Source organism: Artemia sp. Qi Xiang Cuo, chromosome 21, assembly GCF_049724085.1.
Source record: "Artemia sp. Qi Xiang Cuo chromosome 21, ASM4972408v1, whole genome shotgun sequence".
Taxonomy (NCBI): Eukaryota; Metazoa; Arthropoda; class Branchiopoda; order Anostraca; family Artemiidae; genus Artemia; species Artemia sp. Qi Xiang Cuo.
This window is the reverse complement of record NC_142814.1, coordinates 37,935,787-37,951,432: the sequence shown is the minus strand read 5'-3', so window position 1 is coordinate 37,951,432 and position 15,646 is coordinate 37,935,787. Positions and strand designations below refer to the sequence as shown.

General features: G+C 36.9%; 1 protein-coding gene and 1 pseudogene across 1 annotated transcript in view; one reads left to right on the top strand and one right to left on the bottom strand.

The window, feature by feature from the left end:
- MED20 (Mediator complex subunit 20) overlaps positions 1–15,646 on the bottom strand; it is a 47,064-nt gene that overhangs the window by 17,492 nt on the left and 13,926 nt on the right. The window lies entirely within an intron of this gene.
- Positions 3,749–15,171, top strand: LOC148939509 (uncharacterized; annotated as a pseudogene).

Genomic DNA, 15,646 nt, shown 5'->3' with positions numbered 1-15,646 from the left:
TTCAGGGATACTGGAAGCAATGCTGCAGAAGAAACCGCTGGTATTAAAACAAAGCATGCTTTAAGCAAAGAAAACCCAAGCATATGAAAATTCAGATAATAGGTGGCTCCTATTTTGGTCCTCTATTGCTGGATCTCATAAGGATAATGATAAGATAATTTTATTTCACTCACAAAAAAAAAAAAAAAAAAAAAAAAAAAAAAAAAAAAAAAAAACAGAAAATAATCTGACTGAACCGATTTTGCAATCTTTGATTTTGAAAACCCCATCTATACCACTTGAATGCCAATGCACTCCATTGATAATTATTCACATTTCATTTACATCGCAAGGATTATAAGTCATTTGAGCATTTACTAGAACTTCAGATTGACCCATCTTGGGAACCTGTTCATTTTTTTTCCGAGCATCTTCACATAGTTTTGCACCCTCACTACACAAATATTACATAAATAATTTGCTACATCATTCGGAGAGGTCAGATTTCCCCTTTCAGTTTGTATCTTAGTGATAACCTCTATTTTACCTTTTTGACCCAGGAGCGAATTTACTGTTTCCAGGGTTTTTTTCATGTCACATTTATGCTTCATAAATTCATTTTGCAAATACGTTTTTCAGCTTTTCGTTTCAATCTATTTAATACACTACTATAGGTCTTAAATTGCTGAAAATTAATAGTAGATGATTCAGGTAAATATGCTTTATAAAGTAAATTTTTTCGGTTTATAGAATTTAGAATAGTCTGAGTAATCCATGGTTTTCTAGGGAATTTTGCCCTAGCCCTTAGCTCCAAAAATTTTCTGAAGCTCCAAAATTGAAAGCGATTTATCACAAACTGTCCATATCCTGAATCTCAAGGATAAATAATCTTTGGTGGTATTTTCTGTTTTATGCTAAAACAAATGTAGCAGAAGTCAGAGGTCATTAGCTACAAATAAAATTACATTTTTCGAGTATTTCAACTGAATGTCTTTTCTTTCAAATTTCCTTCCTGACAACTCTACTTTTTTACTTTATCTAGATATCCTCCTAATTATTCTGAACATCTTGGTGTATTCTTGATCGTGAAAATTTCATTTTTGGTGGTGAAAATTTCAAAATTTCATACTCTTTCTAACTCTACCTGTGACAGGGTAATAGGAACATCATGTTGGCTCATGTCGGCTGTTTTTCACGGAAACGACGCAAAACGATGAGTATGGGATTCAAATATGAATTGGAGCCAGTAATGAGACATTCAAGACATTTTACTTCGTCATGATACGCCACCTGGCGGCATAAAACGGCTTAAAGAAAGGCAGGAAAACGATTATATTTTGGAAAATGGATTGACTGAAATGCTTTCTAGTGTCTCATCTGGTTGGCATTGTCTGAGCAGGTTCATTTGGCTCATAAATGCCTCGTAAATTCAAAGATAAGTAGGAATAAATAGGATGAGTAGGACGAAGCAAAATGTCTTAGATGTCATATTACTTGCTTCACTTCATACTCGTCGTTGTGCGACTTTGAGGTGAAAAACAACCAACGCGCACCAACACAATATTCCTATGATTATATAACAAATATGATGCTACTACTCCTAACAACTCACAAGTAGTACCAAGCCACCTGAGTCCAACACAGCTACCGATGCTCCTCCTCCATCCTAATCTATTCAAAGCCTACCTATTTACACCCTCCCAAGAAGTTCCAATTTCCTTAAAAAAATTCTTTACATCCTCCCGCAACAACCGTGGACGACCTGCTTTCCGTTTAGCCCTAGACGGTTGGCCGAAAAAGACAATCTTTAGCAATTCGTCATCCTTCATCCACAGAACGTACCCTAGCCATCTCAACCTTTCTCTCATTATAACCCTAATCAGAAATCAGGATTGAATCACACTTTTCGTACAGCCTACTGTTTGGAATACGGGCAGTCAGCCGGGTACCCAAAACAATCCGTAGGCCATTTCTCTGGAAAACATCTAGCAATTCTGCCTCCGGTTTTCGGAGCACCCATGCTTCATAATCATATTTGACGACTGTCATCACTGTAGCTTCCAATATTCTAATCTTGGTTCGCAGACTTATCTTTCTATCCTTCCAAACTTTTTTCAACTGTGAAAAAAAAAATACCCTGAGCCTTGGCTATTCTACTTTTAATATCTTAACTGTTCCCATCGTCTTTATCAATAATTAGTTAAAAAAAAAAAATCCGCAAAATAATTTTTTAAAGGAAAAGTAAAGAAATCCATTAAACCAAAAATGAGCAAAAATAAAATAAAATAATCTACCAAGCGTGAAACTACCACAAATCAGCATCGATAAATAAATGAATCCCAAAACGGACAGAAATTACAATAAATAACCGATTCAAACTCAAAACAAGCAGAAATTAACATGAGTAGGGACCAAAACCCTTATGCCTTCCCAAGGCCCGAACATAATTTGCACTTTACTCAAAAAATACAAATGTTTTTACTTTTATAACTTTAACAAATCAAATAATATTAAAATTTTGATTACTAAATATCAGTATATGTATGTTAAACTGACAATGCACATTCATTTGTATTTTATTTTTGCTCATTTTTGGTTTAATGGAGTTCTTTACTTTTCTTAGAAAAACTTACTTTGAGGAAAAAGTTTTTCCACAAGAAAAGACATAGTCTTTTCAGGGAAGAAGAAAATAATACTTTATAGTTTGGCCTGTTATATGTATGCTGAAGAAAAATTTTCACCAATTTTTAACAACATACACCCTTTTAAAAATCTGGACACAAATATTAGTGTTTAATTCAGGTTCATACCTCCATTAGTTGACCTCAAATAGAAAACTTGATACCATTCGCAAAAAAATCTATTTACTTTCTTTGATAGCTTTTATACACTTACGCCAAACAAACACAACTTAAAAACAATAGGGAATTTTTTTTTTCAAGACAGTGCAATTTAAATCGGTGAATATTTCGGCCCTATGTCCAAGGGCCGTTTTCAGCACAACATTAAAGAAAAAATATGTATAAAAACAAACTTGCATTAAAATACAAAGTTTAAAACTGAAAATGCTTTTAAAAAAACTTTAAAACAGCCCCAGTATCCTTACTTCAACCAAGTTCAACCAGGACTGATAAATAAAATGACGAGAGAGGATGAATTCATTCAAAAAACAGCTAAAAACAGAATGGTAAAATCACACCACAATTATACAACAAATTTTACCCCCGTGTTAGTTTCTGTCCAAAATTTTACGACTTACCATAACTGCATAAACAAGGTATTCCCCTAAGACCTATCGTAGCATGTACTAAAGCCCCCGCTTCCAATATTGGAAGATGGCTTTGCACAGCTTTCAAACCTTAACTGTATTCACAAAATTCCTACATTAGTAATTCGGCAGATTTAGTTAAAAAACTTAATAACACAAGTATTTCAGAAAACACAATAGTTAGTAGTTTTGATATTGTTTCCATGTACATGAATATATTTGTGGCTACTTCTGAGCAATTATTAAAAAACAAAATAGAAGAAAATTATCACAATCGAAGAATCAGCGACAGTGACTGATTGTGAAGTTTTATTTAATTTTGTTAAAATTTGTAATAAGTTTTCACTATATTTTCAGTGTATTGATTCCTTTTATCAGCAAATAAATGGGTTACCAATGGGAGCAGCTCTATCCGGCCTACTGGCTAATATTTATGTCGATAACCTTGAAAATTGGGCATTAAATTCTTATTTTTTAAAACATGTCTACTGGGGTCGTTACATGGATGACGTAATTTCACTTTGGAATTATGGGGAAATTGAACTTCGGGGTTTCCTAGATTATCTTAATACTTATGATAGAAATTTGCAGTTTACCCTAGAAACTGAAATTGAAAATAAACTACCATTTTCATATGTGCTAATTATTCGTAATACTAATAACTTTGACTTCAATATCTATAGAGAACCAACACAAAACAATAGATATCTTCATTTTAATTCAAATCACCCCCCACAAGTTAAAAGAGCAGTTGTAACTTCTCTCATTGACCGTGCCCTGAACATTTGCTCCGATTCATACATAAAAGCAGAAATAAATTTTATCAGAGATATTCTTTTTGGCAACGGATACCCCATTCCTTTTGTCAATAATACGATTAACCATAGACTAAGAAGACATTTTCGTAAAATCAACGATATTTCACAATGTGAGGCTCCAGAAAAACCCGCTAATATAATCTATCTTCTGTACATCCCAAGAATCACCACAAAAATAAAAAATATTAGCACAAAAAACAATCTGTATTTAGTTTTCAACAATTATTTTAAAATCACAAATTTCTTAAGCTCCGGTAAAGATAAAACCCCAGTTACTCGCCAAAGAGGGGTTTACCAAATACCATGCGATTGTGGCAATTACAACATTGGCAGAACTCATCAGAATATAGAAAAACGGATATACCAGCATAAAGAAGACATAGACAAAGCGTTAATTGCTAATAGGTCTAATAACTCCTTTGATTCTGCTTTAGCTAGCCATATATTTGATAATCCCAGCCACACAATACTTTTCGAAAAATCTTCTCTCATTAGTAGTGATTTGTCAATAAAACAGGTGGTCCGGGAATCAATCGAAATTAGGCTCAAAATAAATAAAAATATTTCCTTAAATAGGGACTTAGGAGAATATTCACTGAATTCTTTATACTCAAATTTAATTCAAAATGATCTAACAAAATAATTTATTAAATCAATGGACAAAAGTATTGAACCTGTTACAAAGAGGCCTTTAAGACTAGATACTAAAAAAGCAAGATTAGCTTTGAAAACTTGCAGTTATAATAATTTCATTTTATTTTGTTTGAATGAATTCATCCTCTCTCGTCATTTTATTTATCAGTCCTGGTTGAACTTCGTTGAAGTAAGGATACTGGGGCTGTTTTAAAAGTTTTTTAAAAGCATTTTTAGTTTTAAACTTCGTATTTTAATGTAAGTTGTTTATATATATATTTTTCTTTAATGTTGTGCTGAAGACGGCCCTTGGACATAGGGCCGAGATATTCACCGATTTAAATTGCACTGTCTTGGGAAAAAATTTCCCTATTGTTTTTAAGTTGTGTTGTAAAATTTTGGACAGAAACTACCAAGGGGGTAAAATTTGTTGTATAATTGTGGTGTGATTTTACCATTCTGTTTTTAGCTGTTTTTTGAATGAATTCATCCTCTCTCATCATTTTATTTATCAGTCCTGGTTGAACTTCGTTGAAGTAAGGATACTGGGGCTGTTTTAAAGGTTTTTTAAAAGCATTTTTAGTTTTAAACTTCGTATTTTAATGTAAGTTGTTTATATATATATATATTTTTTCTTTAATGTTGTGCTGAAGACGGCCCTTGGACATAGGGCCGAAATATTCACCGATTTAAATTGCACTGTCTTGGGAAAAAATTTCCGTATTGTTTTTAAGTTGTGTTTGTTTGATATGGAAAGGCAGTGTGGTCTTCGTCAATATTTGCATACACTTACGCTATTTTGATTTGGTTAAATTTTAAGAGCAGAAATGGGAGGGTTGGCGAAGGAGGGTGGGAGTGGAAGGGGGGTTAGTTGCCCTTAAATCACTTTCGACTATTAAAAAGGGCATCAGCCCTTTCTATTTTAAATCGAATCAGCCCTTTTCGAAGTTCCCACGACAACTCCTTTGATACGAATTGCCCTGGTCTAAACAACAACAACAACAAAAAAGAATACATTATACCCACATCAATCTTTACTATAATTATTATAGTTGACCTGAAATGGAAAACTTGATACCATTCGCAAAAAAAATCTATTTACTTTCTTTGATAGCTTGGATACATTTACGCTATTTTGATTTGGTTAAATTTTAAGAGCAGAAGTAGTCCAAAAAGTTTGAACATAATACCCTCAGTCGTTCTTGGGAAACTACTGAGATGTCTTATTGGGAGTTAGCATTAACACAGTGCATTTTGATTTAATCTTAAGGCAACATTTAGTTTTTAAACATAATGGGCAAATGGAAGGATGGGCGTGGAAGGCGGACTAGTTGCCCTCAAGTCTCTTTCGACTATTAAAATGGGCATTAGCCCTTTCCATTTTTAATCGACTGAACCCTTTTCAAAGTTCCTACGACAACTCCTTCGAAAGGAAGTGCCCTGATCTAAGAAAAAAAAAAAAAAATGATAATACACTGTACCCACATTGATCTTTACTATAAAAATGTCGAGCCTTCCAATTACTTTCGACTTAAATTTCCAATCGCATCAGCCCTTTTTGAGTTTCTACGACTCTTTCTATAAACACCTTATAAGCCCCCAGGGCATAAGTTACAACCCTTGCCCTGAGGGCTGTGAGGGGGTTGTCATCCTCAAAGACCTAATTTCCAAAACTTTCATCTACATTAAGCAAAACGGCTATCTCAAAATTTTATTGTGGGTTTGGAGAAATGGTGGGGGTGAGAGGGGCGTTAGTTGCTCTCCAATCACTTTCAACTATTAAAAAAGGCACTAGTCCATTCAATTTCCAATCGAATGAGCCCTTTTGAAGTTTTTACGACAACGCTTTCAATAAAAACCTTATATGCCCCCACGGAATAACTTAAAACCCTTACCCTGAGGTATGGCGGGGGGAAGGGGGTTGTCGTCCTCAAAAACCTAATTTCCAAAGCTTTCAACTACGTTGAACAAAATTGCTATCGCCAAATTTTGATTGGATGTATTTGGGGAAATGGTGGGCGCGAGAGGGGGGTTGGTTGCCTTCCAATCACTTTCTACTATTATAAAGTGCAGTAGCCTTTTCAATTTCCAATCGAATGAGACCTTTTTGAACTTTCTACGACAACAATTTCTATAAAAACCTTATATGCCCCAGGGCATAACTTACAACCCTTGCCCTAAGGGATGTGAGGGGTTTGTCATCCAACAGACATAATTTCCGGACCTTTCAAATACGTTGAACAAAATGATTATCTCAAAAATTGGTTGGATGTGTTTGGATAAATGGTGGGCGTGAGGTGGGGGGTTACTGGCCCTCCAATCACTTTCGACTATTAAAAAGGGCCCTAGTCGTTTCAATTTCCGATCGAATGATTCCTTTCTGAATCTTCTACGACAACGCTTTTTATAAAAAAAAAACTTATGCCCCCAGGGTAAAACTTACAACCATTGCCCTGAGGGCTGTGGGAGGAGTGTCATCCTCAAAAAAATAATTTCCGGACAATTTAACTACGTGGAACAAAATGGATATCCCAAACTTTGATTGGATGTATTTGGGGAAATGGTGGGTGTGAGAGGGGTGTTAGTTATCCTCCAATCACTTTCGACTATTAAAAAGGGCACAAGTCCTTCAAATTTCCAAGCAAATGAACCCTTTTTGAACTTTCTACGACAAAGCTTTCAATAAAAACCTTATATGCCCCCAGGAAATAAATTACAACCCTTGCCCTGAGGGCTGTGGGGGGAGTGTCATCCTCAAAGATATAATTTCCGGAACTTTCAAAATACTTTGAACAAAATGGCTATCTCAAAATTTTGATAGCATGTGTTTAGATTAATCGTGGGCGTGGAAGGGGTGTTAGTTGCCTTCCAATCACTTTCGACTATTAAAAAGGGCACTAGCCATTTCAATTTCCAATCAAATGAGCCCTTTTGAAGCTTCTACGACAACCCTTTCTATATAAAACCTTATATGTCCCCAGGGCATAACTTACAACCCTTGCCCTGAGGGTTGTGGGGGGGTTGTCATCCTCGAAGTCCCAATTTCCAGAACTTTCAACTATGCTGAACAAAATGGCTATCTCAAATTTTGGTTGGATGTGTTTGGGGAAAGGGTGGGGGTGAGAGGGGTGTTAGTTGCCCTCCAATCACCTTCGACTATTAAAAAGGGCATTAGCCCTTTCAATTTTCAATCGAATGAGTCTTTTTTTGAAGATTCTGCGACAACACTTTCTATAAAAACCTTATATGCTCCCAGGGCATAACTTACAACCCTTGCCCTGAGGGCCAGGGGGAGGGGGGGGGTTATCATCCTCAAAGACCTAATTTCCAGAATTTTCAACTACGTTGAACAAAAAAGACATCTCAAAATTTTGATTGGATGTGTTTGGGGAAATAGTGGGCGTGAAAGGGGGGTTAGTTGCCCTCCAATCATTTTCGACTATTAAAAAGAGCACTAGCCCTTTCAGTTTCCAATCGAATGAGCTCTTTTTGAAGTTTCTACGAAAATGCTTTCTATAAAAAACCTTTTATGCCCCCAGGGCATAATTTACAACCCTTTTTTCTGAGGGGTTTGGGGGGGGGGGTTATCACCTTTAAATACCTAATTTAAAGATTCTTAAGCTACATTCAAGGAAATTGCTATATCAAAATTTTGATTGCATGTGTTTGAAAAAAATGTGTGCATGAGAGAAGGGCTATTTACTCTCAAATTACTTCCAAATATTGAATAGGGCGTTAATCCTTTGAATTTCCAATCGACTTTGCCCTTTTTGAAGTTTCTACGACAACACTTTCTATAAAAAGTCTTATATGCCCCCAGGGTTTAACTAAAACCCTTGCCCTGACGGCTCTAAGGGGATTGTCATCCGAAAAGACCTAATTTCCCGAACTTTTAACTACGTTGAACAAAATGAATATCTCAAAATTTGATTGGATGTGTGTGGACAAATGGTGGGCGTGAGAGGGGGGTTAGTTGCCCTCCAATTACTTTCAACTATTAAAAAGGGCACCAGCCCTTTCAATTTTCAATGGAATGAGCCCTTTTTGAAGTTTTACGACAAAGCTCTGTATAAAAACCTTATATGCCCCCAGGGCATAACTTGCAACCCTTGCCCTCAGGGTTGTGGGGGTTGTCATCCTCAAAGTCCCAATTTCGAGAACTTTCAACTACGTTGAACAAAATGGCTATCTCAAAGTTTTTATTGGATGTGCTTGGGAAAAAGGTGGGGGTGTGAGGGGTGTTAGTTGCCCTCCAATCACTTTCGACTATTAAAAAAGGCACTAGCCCTTTGAATTTTCAATCGAATGAGTCTTTTTTGAAGATTCTACGACAACGCTTTCTATAAAAACCTTATATGCCCCCAGGGCATAACTTACAACCCTTGCCCTTTAGGGCCAGGTGGGGGGGGGGTGATCATCCTCAAAGACCTAATTTCCAGAATTTTCAACTACGTTGAATAAAATAGACATCTCAAAATTTTTATTGGATGTGTTTGGGAAAATGGTGGGCGTGAGAGGGAGGTTAATTGCCCTCCAATCACTTTCGACTATTAAAAAGGGTACTAGCCCTTTCAGTTTCCAATCGAATGAGCCCTTTTTGAAGTCTCTATAAAAATGTTTTCTATAAAAAACCTTTTATGCCCCCAGGGCATATTTTACACCCCTTGTCCTGGGGGGTTTGGGGGGGGGGTGTCACCCTCAAAGACCTAATGTCCAAAACTTTCAACTACGTTGAAGAAAATTGCTCAAATCTCAAAATTTTCATCGGAGGTTAGTTGCCCTCCAATCACTTCCGACTATTAAAAAGGGCACTAGCCCTTTCAATTTCCAATCAAATGAGCCCTTTTCGGGGGGTTAGTTGCCCTCCAATCACTTCCGACTATTAAAAAGGGCACTAGCCCTTTCAATTTCCAATCAAATGAGCCCTTTTTGAAGCATCTTCGACAGTCTTTCTATAAAAAGTCTTATATACCCCCAGGGTATAACTTAAAACCCTTGCCCTGACGGCTCTGAAGGGATTGTCATCCGAAAAGACCTAGTTTCCAGAACTTTTAACTACGTTGAACAAAATTAATATCTCAAAACTTTGATTGCATATGTTTGGGGAAATGGTGAGGGTGAGAGGGGGGTTATTTGCCCTTCAATTACTTTTAACTATTAAAAAGGGCACTAGCCCGTTCAATTTTCAATGAAATGAGCCCTTTTTGAAGTTTTACGACAATGCTTTCTATAAAAACCTCATATTGCCCCAGGGCATAACTTACAACACTTGCCCTGAGGGCTGTGAGGGGTTGTCATCCTCAAAGACAGAATTTCCAGAACTTTCAACTACGTTAAAAAAAATTACATCTCAAAATTTTGATTGTATGTGTTTGGGAAAATGGTGGGCGTGAGAGGATGGTTAGTTGCCCTCCAATTACTTTGACTATTAAAAAAGGCCGCTAGCCATTTCAACTTCCAATGGAATTAGTCCCTTTTGAAGTTTCTGCGACAACTTTTTCAACAAAAATCTTATATGCCCGTAGAACATAGCTTACAACCCTTGCCCTGAGGGTTGTGGGGGGGGGGGGTTTGTTGACATCCTTCAAGACCTAATTTGCAAAACGTTCAACTACGTTGAACAAAATGGCTATCTAAAAATTTTGATTGTCTGTGTTTGGGGAAAAGGTGGGCGTGAGAGGGGGATTAGTTGCCCTTCAATCACTTCTGACTATTAAAAAGGCACCAACCCTTTGAATTTTCATTCGAATGCCCCTTTTTCAAGTTTTTATGACAAAGTTTTCGATAAGAGCCTTATATGCCCCCAGGGTATAACTTATAGCCCTTGTCCTGAGGGCTCTGAAGGGGTTATCATCCTCAAAAACCTAATTTTCAGAATTTTCCTGTGGGGGAGTGTCCTCCTCAAAAATATAATTTCTATCTGGAAATCTACTACGCTGAACAAAATGGTTATCTCAAAATTTTGATTGGATGTGTTTGGGGAAATGGTGGGCGTGGGAGGGGTGTTAGTTGCCTTCCAATCACATTCGACTATTAAAAGAGGCACTAGCCATTCCAATTTCCAATCGAATGATCTCTTTTCGAAGTTTCTACGACAACTCCTTTGATTCGAAGTGCCCTGGTTTAACCCCAAAAAATAAATAATACATTGTACCAACATCGTTCTTTACTTAGGCAGCACGATTGCGCTGCCTATGATACTACCAAGGTAAATGAAGCTGTTCTCTTAATCGATCTCTTCGTTACCCACCGTCACCTTTTCATCTTCACTTATTCCTAGCTTTAGCGACTTAGTCTTCTTAACATTAATTTTCCGACCTATTCTAACACCCTGACCTCGCAAAACCTCTAAGCGTTCGTTCATTTTGCTCAGACTTTCATCTAGGATGCTTAAATCATCAGCATAATCTAAGCCAAGGAAAGTATGGTTTCCCTATTTGATTTCTTGTTCTCCCATTGCCTTTCCTGTGTTCCCTAAAATAAAATCCATCAAAATGACCCATATATGTGGGGATTAAACACAACCCTGATTATCTTCTGATTTAAAACGAAACCAGATACTAACCTCATTTCCTACCAAACTGCATTTCCCACCAATCACTTTAATCTATTTGCCTGGTATAAAACATACAAGGATAAGACCCTTGCTAAAGCTCTTCTATCATCAGAATCAAACGGTTGCTCATAATATATAAAACTAAGGATTAAAGGTGTTTGATGTTAATACATAGAAGGATATAAATTCGCGACTCGGGCACTTTTCAATTATTAAACTAAGAGCAAATATTTGGTCGACACAGTCATCCTTTACCCTTTCTAAAACAGCACTGTACTTCTCTTAAAACTTTGTCTACAGCATCTCCCAATCTAAAGAGTATCATCATACTAAGTAATTTACAATCTACAGAGACTAGCCTTTTGCCTCTATAGCTACTACACTCACTCACTTATCATCTTTCTTATACCGGGTTTAATTAGGGCTTTCCTAAAATCGCTAGGTAGTTCCCCCTTTTCAAAAATCATATTCATAATCTTCAATAACTTATTTGTAACATCATAGCCACCATTTTTAAGAAACTCATTTACCTCTCTAAACTCATTTCGCTCTTTACGCTAAAGTTTTTATTGTTTCAAAAAAAGAGTTGTGAGAAAGTCAAACTTTAGCGTAAAGAGCGAGGCGCTGAGGAGGGCACAGCCCCTTTCATATACGTAATAATTTCTGTTCGTTTTAAGTTTTAATGTCGCTCCTTACTTTCAGTTTAAAATTTTTTTTTATTGAAAGGCTACGAAAGCGGGGGGTTTGGGGGGCGGCAACCCCCCAGCTGTGCCTCCTAATCCCTGTACGTTTTAAGGTTCGACCTTGTAACTCATCCTCTTTAACTCTTTAGAAAACGTAGTTATTTTCAAATAATTTCTGCACGTTTTTGTACAGTTTATTACTTATTATTGCTTGACTAACTGTTAGCTGATCGTGTCAGGAGTTAATGTTGGGGGGCCGCCGCCCCCAAACCCCCCGCTCATGAACATTCTTGTGTTAAGGCTTTTAATTCCTGAATACTCAAATCACGTCGTACAGGGTGCCTCCTAATCCCTGTACGTTTTAAGGTTCGAACTTGTGACTCAGCCTCTTTAACAGCCCCCCAACTGTGCCTCCTAATCCCTGTACGTTTTAAGGGTCGACCTTGTAACTCAGCCTCTTTAACTCTTTAGAAAACGAAATTTTTTCAAATAATTTAAAAAATAAACTGAGTTTCTTTTTTAAACTTTAAATTCAGTATATAAAAAATTTCCTCTGACGGGGAATCGAACCCGGGTCTTTCGCCTGACAGTCAGGAGTATCGACCGCTGTACTAAAGAGACACAATTGTAATTGTTTTTTAGTAAGTGGAATCTATTTTTGACGCAAGCAAATCCCCACAAAACTTGATATTTGGTTTTTGGAAAACAGGGAAGGAGTGATCAGATTGAGCTGAAATTTCGAGGATAAGCTCCCAGGCCCCAGGAAAGCTTATTCTCAAAATTTCATCCCGATCAGACAACGTTAAAGGGGGGCTGTGGTGGGAATAATTAACATGGGCTCTTATAGGAAAACGAGGTTTTTCGTAAATGTAAATTCAGGGGATAATTTTTTCGGTCTGAAAATATCAAAAGGCCCTAACAGGTCTATTTCTGCTTCGAATGAGTCCTCATTCACTCGGATCAGTTGCCAACTGTGGCCTGTAGGCGTGGCTAACAAGAAATAAAATTTTGAACTTTAAGTGGCTATATTTGGTTTTTGGAAAACAGGGAAGGAGTGATCAGATTGAGCTGAAATTTCGAGGATAAGCTTCCGGGCCCTTAGAAAGCTTAACCTCTAAATTTCAGCCCAATCAGACGACGATAAAGGGGGCTGTGGTCGGAAGGTCGAAAATTCTGGCCCACTTTTACCCATGAAGATAAAGTCGGAGGGGGGTGAAATTTTGCTCGTTTCTGAGTTTGAGCTTGGGCTACAAAATGCGATTACCACTGTCTCTCTGCAACCGCTAGGACCGGAAATCGCTTAACATTGTGGTGGGTCGCCTCTTTATAGAGGCACAAGTGTGCCTCCTTGATTAACTTGTCAGTACAATATTTTATTATTATGCCATCTAGCTGCATCTTCTAGATCGTCGGCAATTATATCCATGGTCTCTACTTTAAACATTTTAATTCATATTTTAATGCTTTCTTTACTTTCTTTACACCCCTCTTATTTTCATATGATTTTTATATCAGATAATTCTTGTACAAGCCCCTTCTCCTTAAAAAAAAAACATAAAACCTTTTAACTAATATTCCGAACTTCCTCATTACCAACAGCACCACCAGCAACTTCGCAATTTATTTTCCTAAAATTATTCCCTCCATCTTCTACATTGTCATATTCTAAACTCTGAAGTTTAGTATCCAACTGTTCCTGGAAATTTCTTATCAAATTCTCATCTTGAAGTCTACCAACGTCACAGCTTCTCAGAAGGTAGTTACCCTTCCAGTATTCCGGCTTTAAATTAACACTAGACACTACTTAGGGGCCATATTTAACCAAACACTGTATTTGGTTATACATATATAGTTATACCTACAAATTACAGCAATCTATAGCCATTAGTGTTTTCTTTTCATAAACCAAAATTACCTAGGCTAGGATACCGTCTATCCCTATTTCAACCAACTTGGGCGTTAAAATCGCTTAATAAAAACTCTATATTTCTACCTGGCACCCTATCTAATTGTTCCTGAAACTGTAAGAAAAATTCATTTGAGTCACTACTATCTCCATTAGTCGGATGTACAGGGGCATATACTACTATGACTGATACCCTGAACTTTTTAGTAATAAAATGAGCGATTAGTATTCTATCATTAATATCTTCCCAGCCTAGACAAGACTTAGCAGTTTCCTTATTCATCATGAGCCCTGTCTAAGTACCCATCCTTCCTTCTTGAGGTAATAAATTCTACATCACCTAATTTCATGTTTCCTATCTGGGATATGAGTTTCTGAAAATCCTAATAAGTCCAGTCCAAAGCGTCTGAAGTCGTCAGTCAAAATGTCTGTACAATAGTTATTTTTTAAAGTTGTAACATTCCAAGTTGCAATTTTCATATTCTTTAAATCATTGAAATTATTTTGGCTTCAGGAAAAGCAATGGTCCTGGAAACCAGTGTAGAACAGGGATTAGCATATCTTCTCAAGTCTACACCAAAGCCCTTAAGCCAGCTTAGAGCCAGACAGCGTGAAGTCCTTGGGACATCCAGTATGAATGGAGGCTTTGTGCAGTCCTGGGTCCATCTTGATCACAACATGGTTTTCAGCACTTGGCGATGCTCTTCTATCAACAATAATAATTTGTGCCCCCGTTTTGCAAAAAATGACATAACAAACCCTCGGACACCAAGTATTTTCCCCAAACGTCACTCCCCATCCAGATTACGGCCACCTCGAGCTGTTTCTGAGCCCATCCCTGTTTTGGCCCCCATTCGCTGCGTTACTTCGAGATACGAAAGAACTTTTGTCCCCTTTATTACAGAAAAAATGAATAAAATGTCTCAATAGTTTCTTTTTTCCCCTCTTTTTTGTCCCTCCCCCTTCTTGACCAGTTTTTATTTTTTAACTCTTTTATTGACTTACTGTAGTTGGATTATTGACACTTTCTTAGTGTCCCTTTTAATTTATATGCATTTATGTCTCGCTCTTTTTTTGTGTATATTCGCTTATTCCCCCCTTCCTTTTTTTTATGTCCGTTCTAATTCTTTTTCCGATTCGTATTTGTGTAAGTTTAGTTTGACCAGTTTTTATCTTTTTAACTTTTATTTGTCTTTTGAGAGTTTTAATTACTGACTGTTAAATGATTTTTTTATTTAGTTGTTGTTTTGGGAATTTTTTCCAGTTTTAGTGCAACAATTTATAAATTTGACTCCGAATTCAGACTTTGGCCCTTTGTGGGCTTGTGATAGTTATCTTTTTGAAATAAATATCTTACCTTATCTTCGACAAGGGTCTAAATCCTACACAGACAATCTCAAGCCTATTACCTCTGACCCGTTATATACTCATGCCTACAAATATTATGCTAATACAGGGGGCAACACACAGTAGATAAATTAGCTAGGAAGAGGTTTTTCATCCCAAAAACGCCGCGAAAACAGACTAAGCCCAGAAGAATTATCCATTAGTCAGAATTCCATGCGAATTGCGAATGCTGTGTCCTTTACTAGGCTATAGTTCCCTCGAGGGGTGCCACTCCTCATATGGGAGGAAATTCGAAAGAGAAGGAAAAAATATTGAAAAAGGTAACATTATTTGGGGTTAGAGCTTTTGTATGTTTGTCTTAGCGTAAAAAGAAAAAATTACCAAAAATGAATCATCGTTCGGATTTAGAATAATGTAGTTTATTACAATTTGCTTTCGATTCGTAGCTTCTGAAAA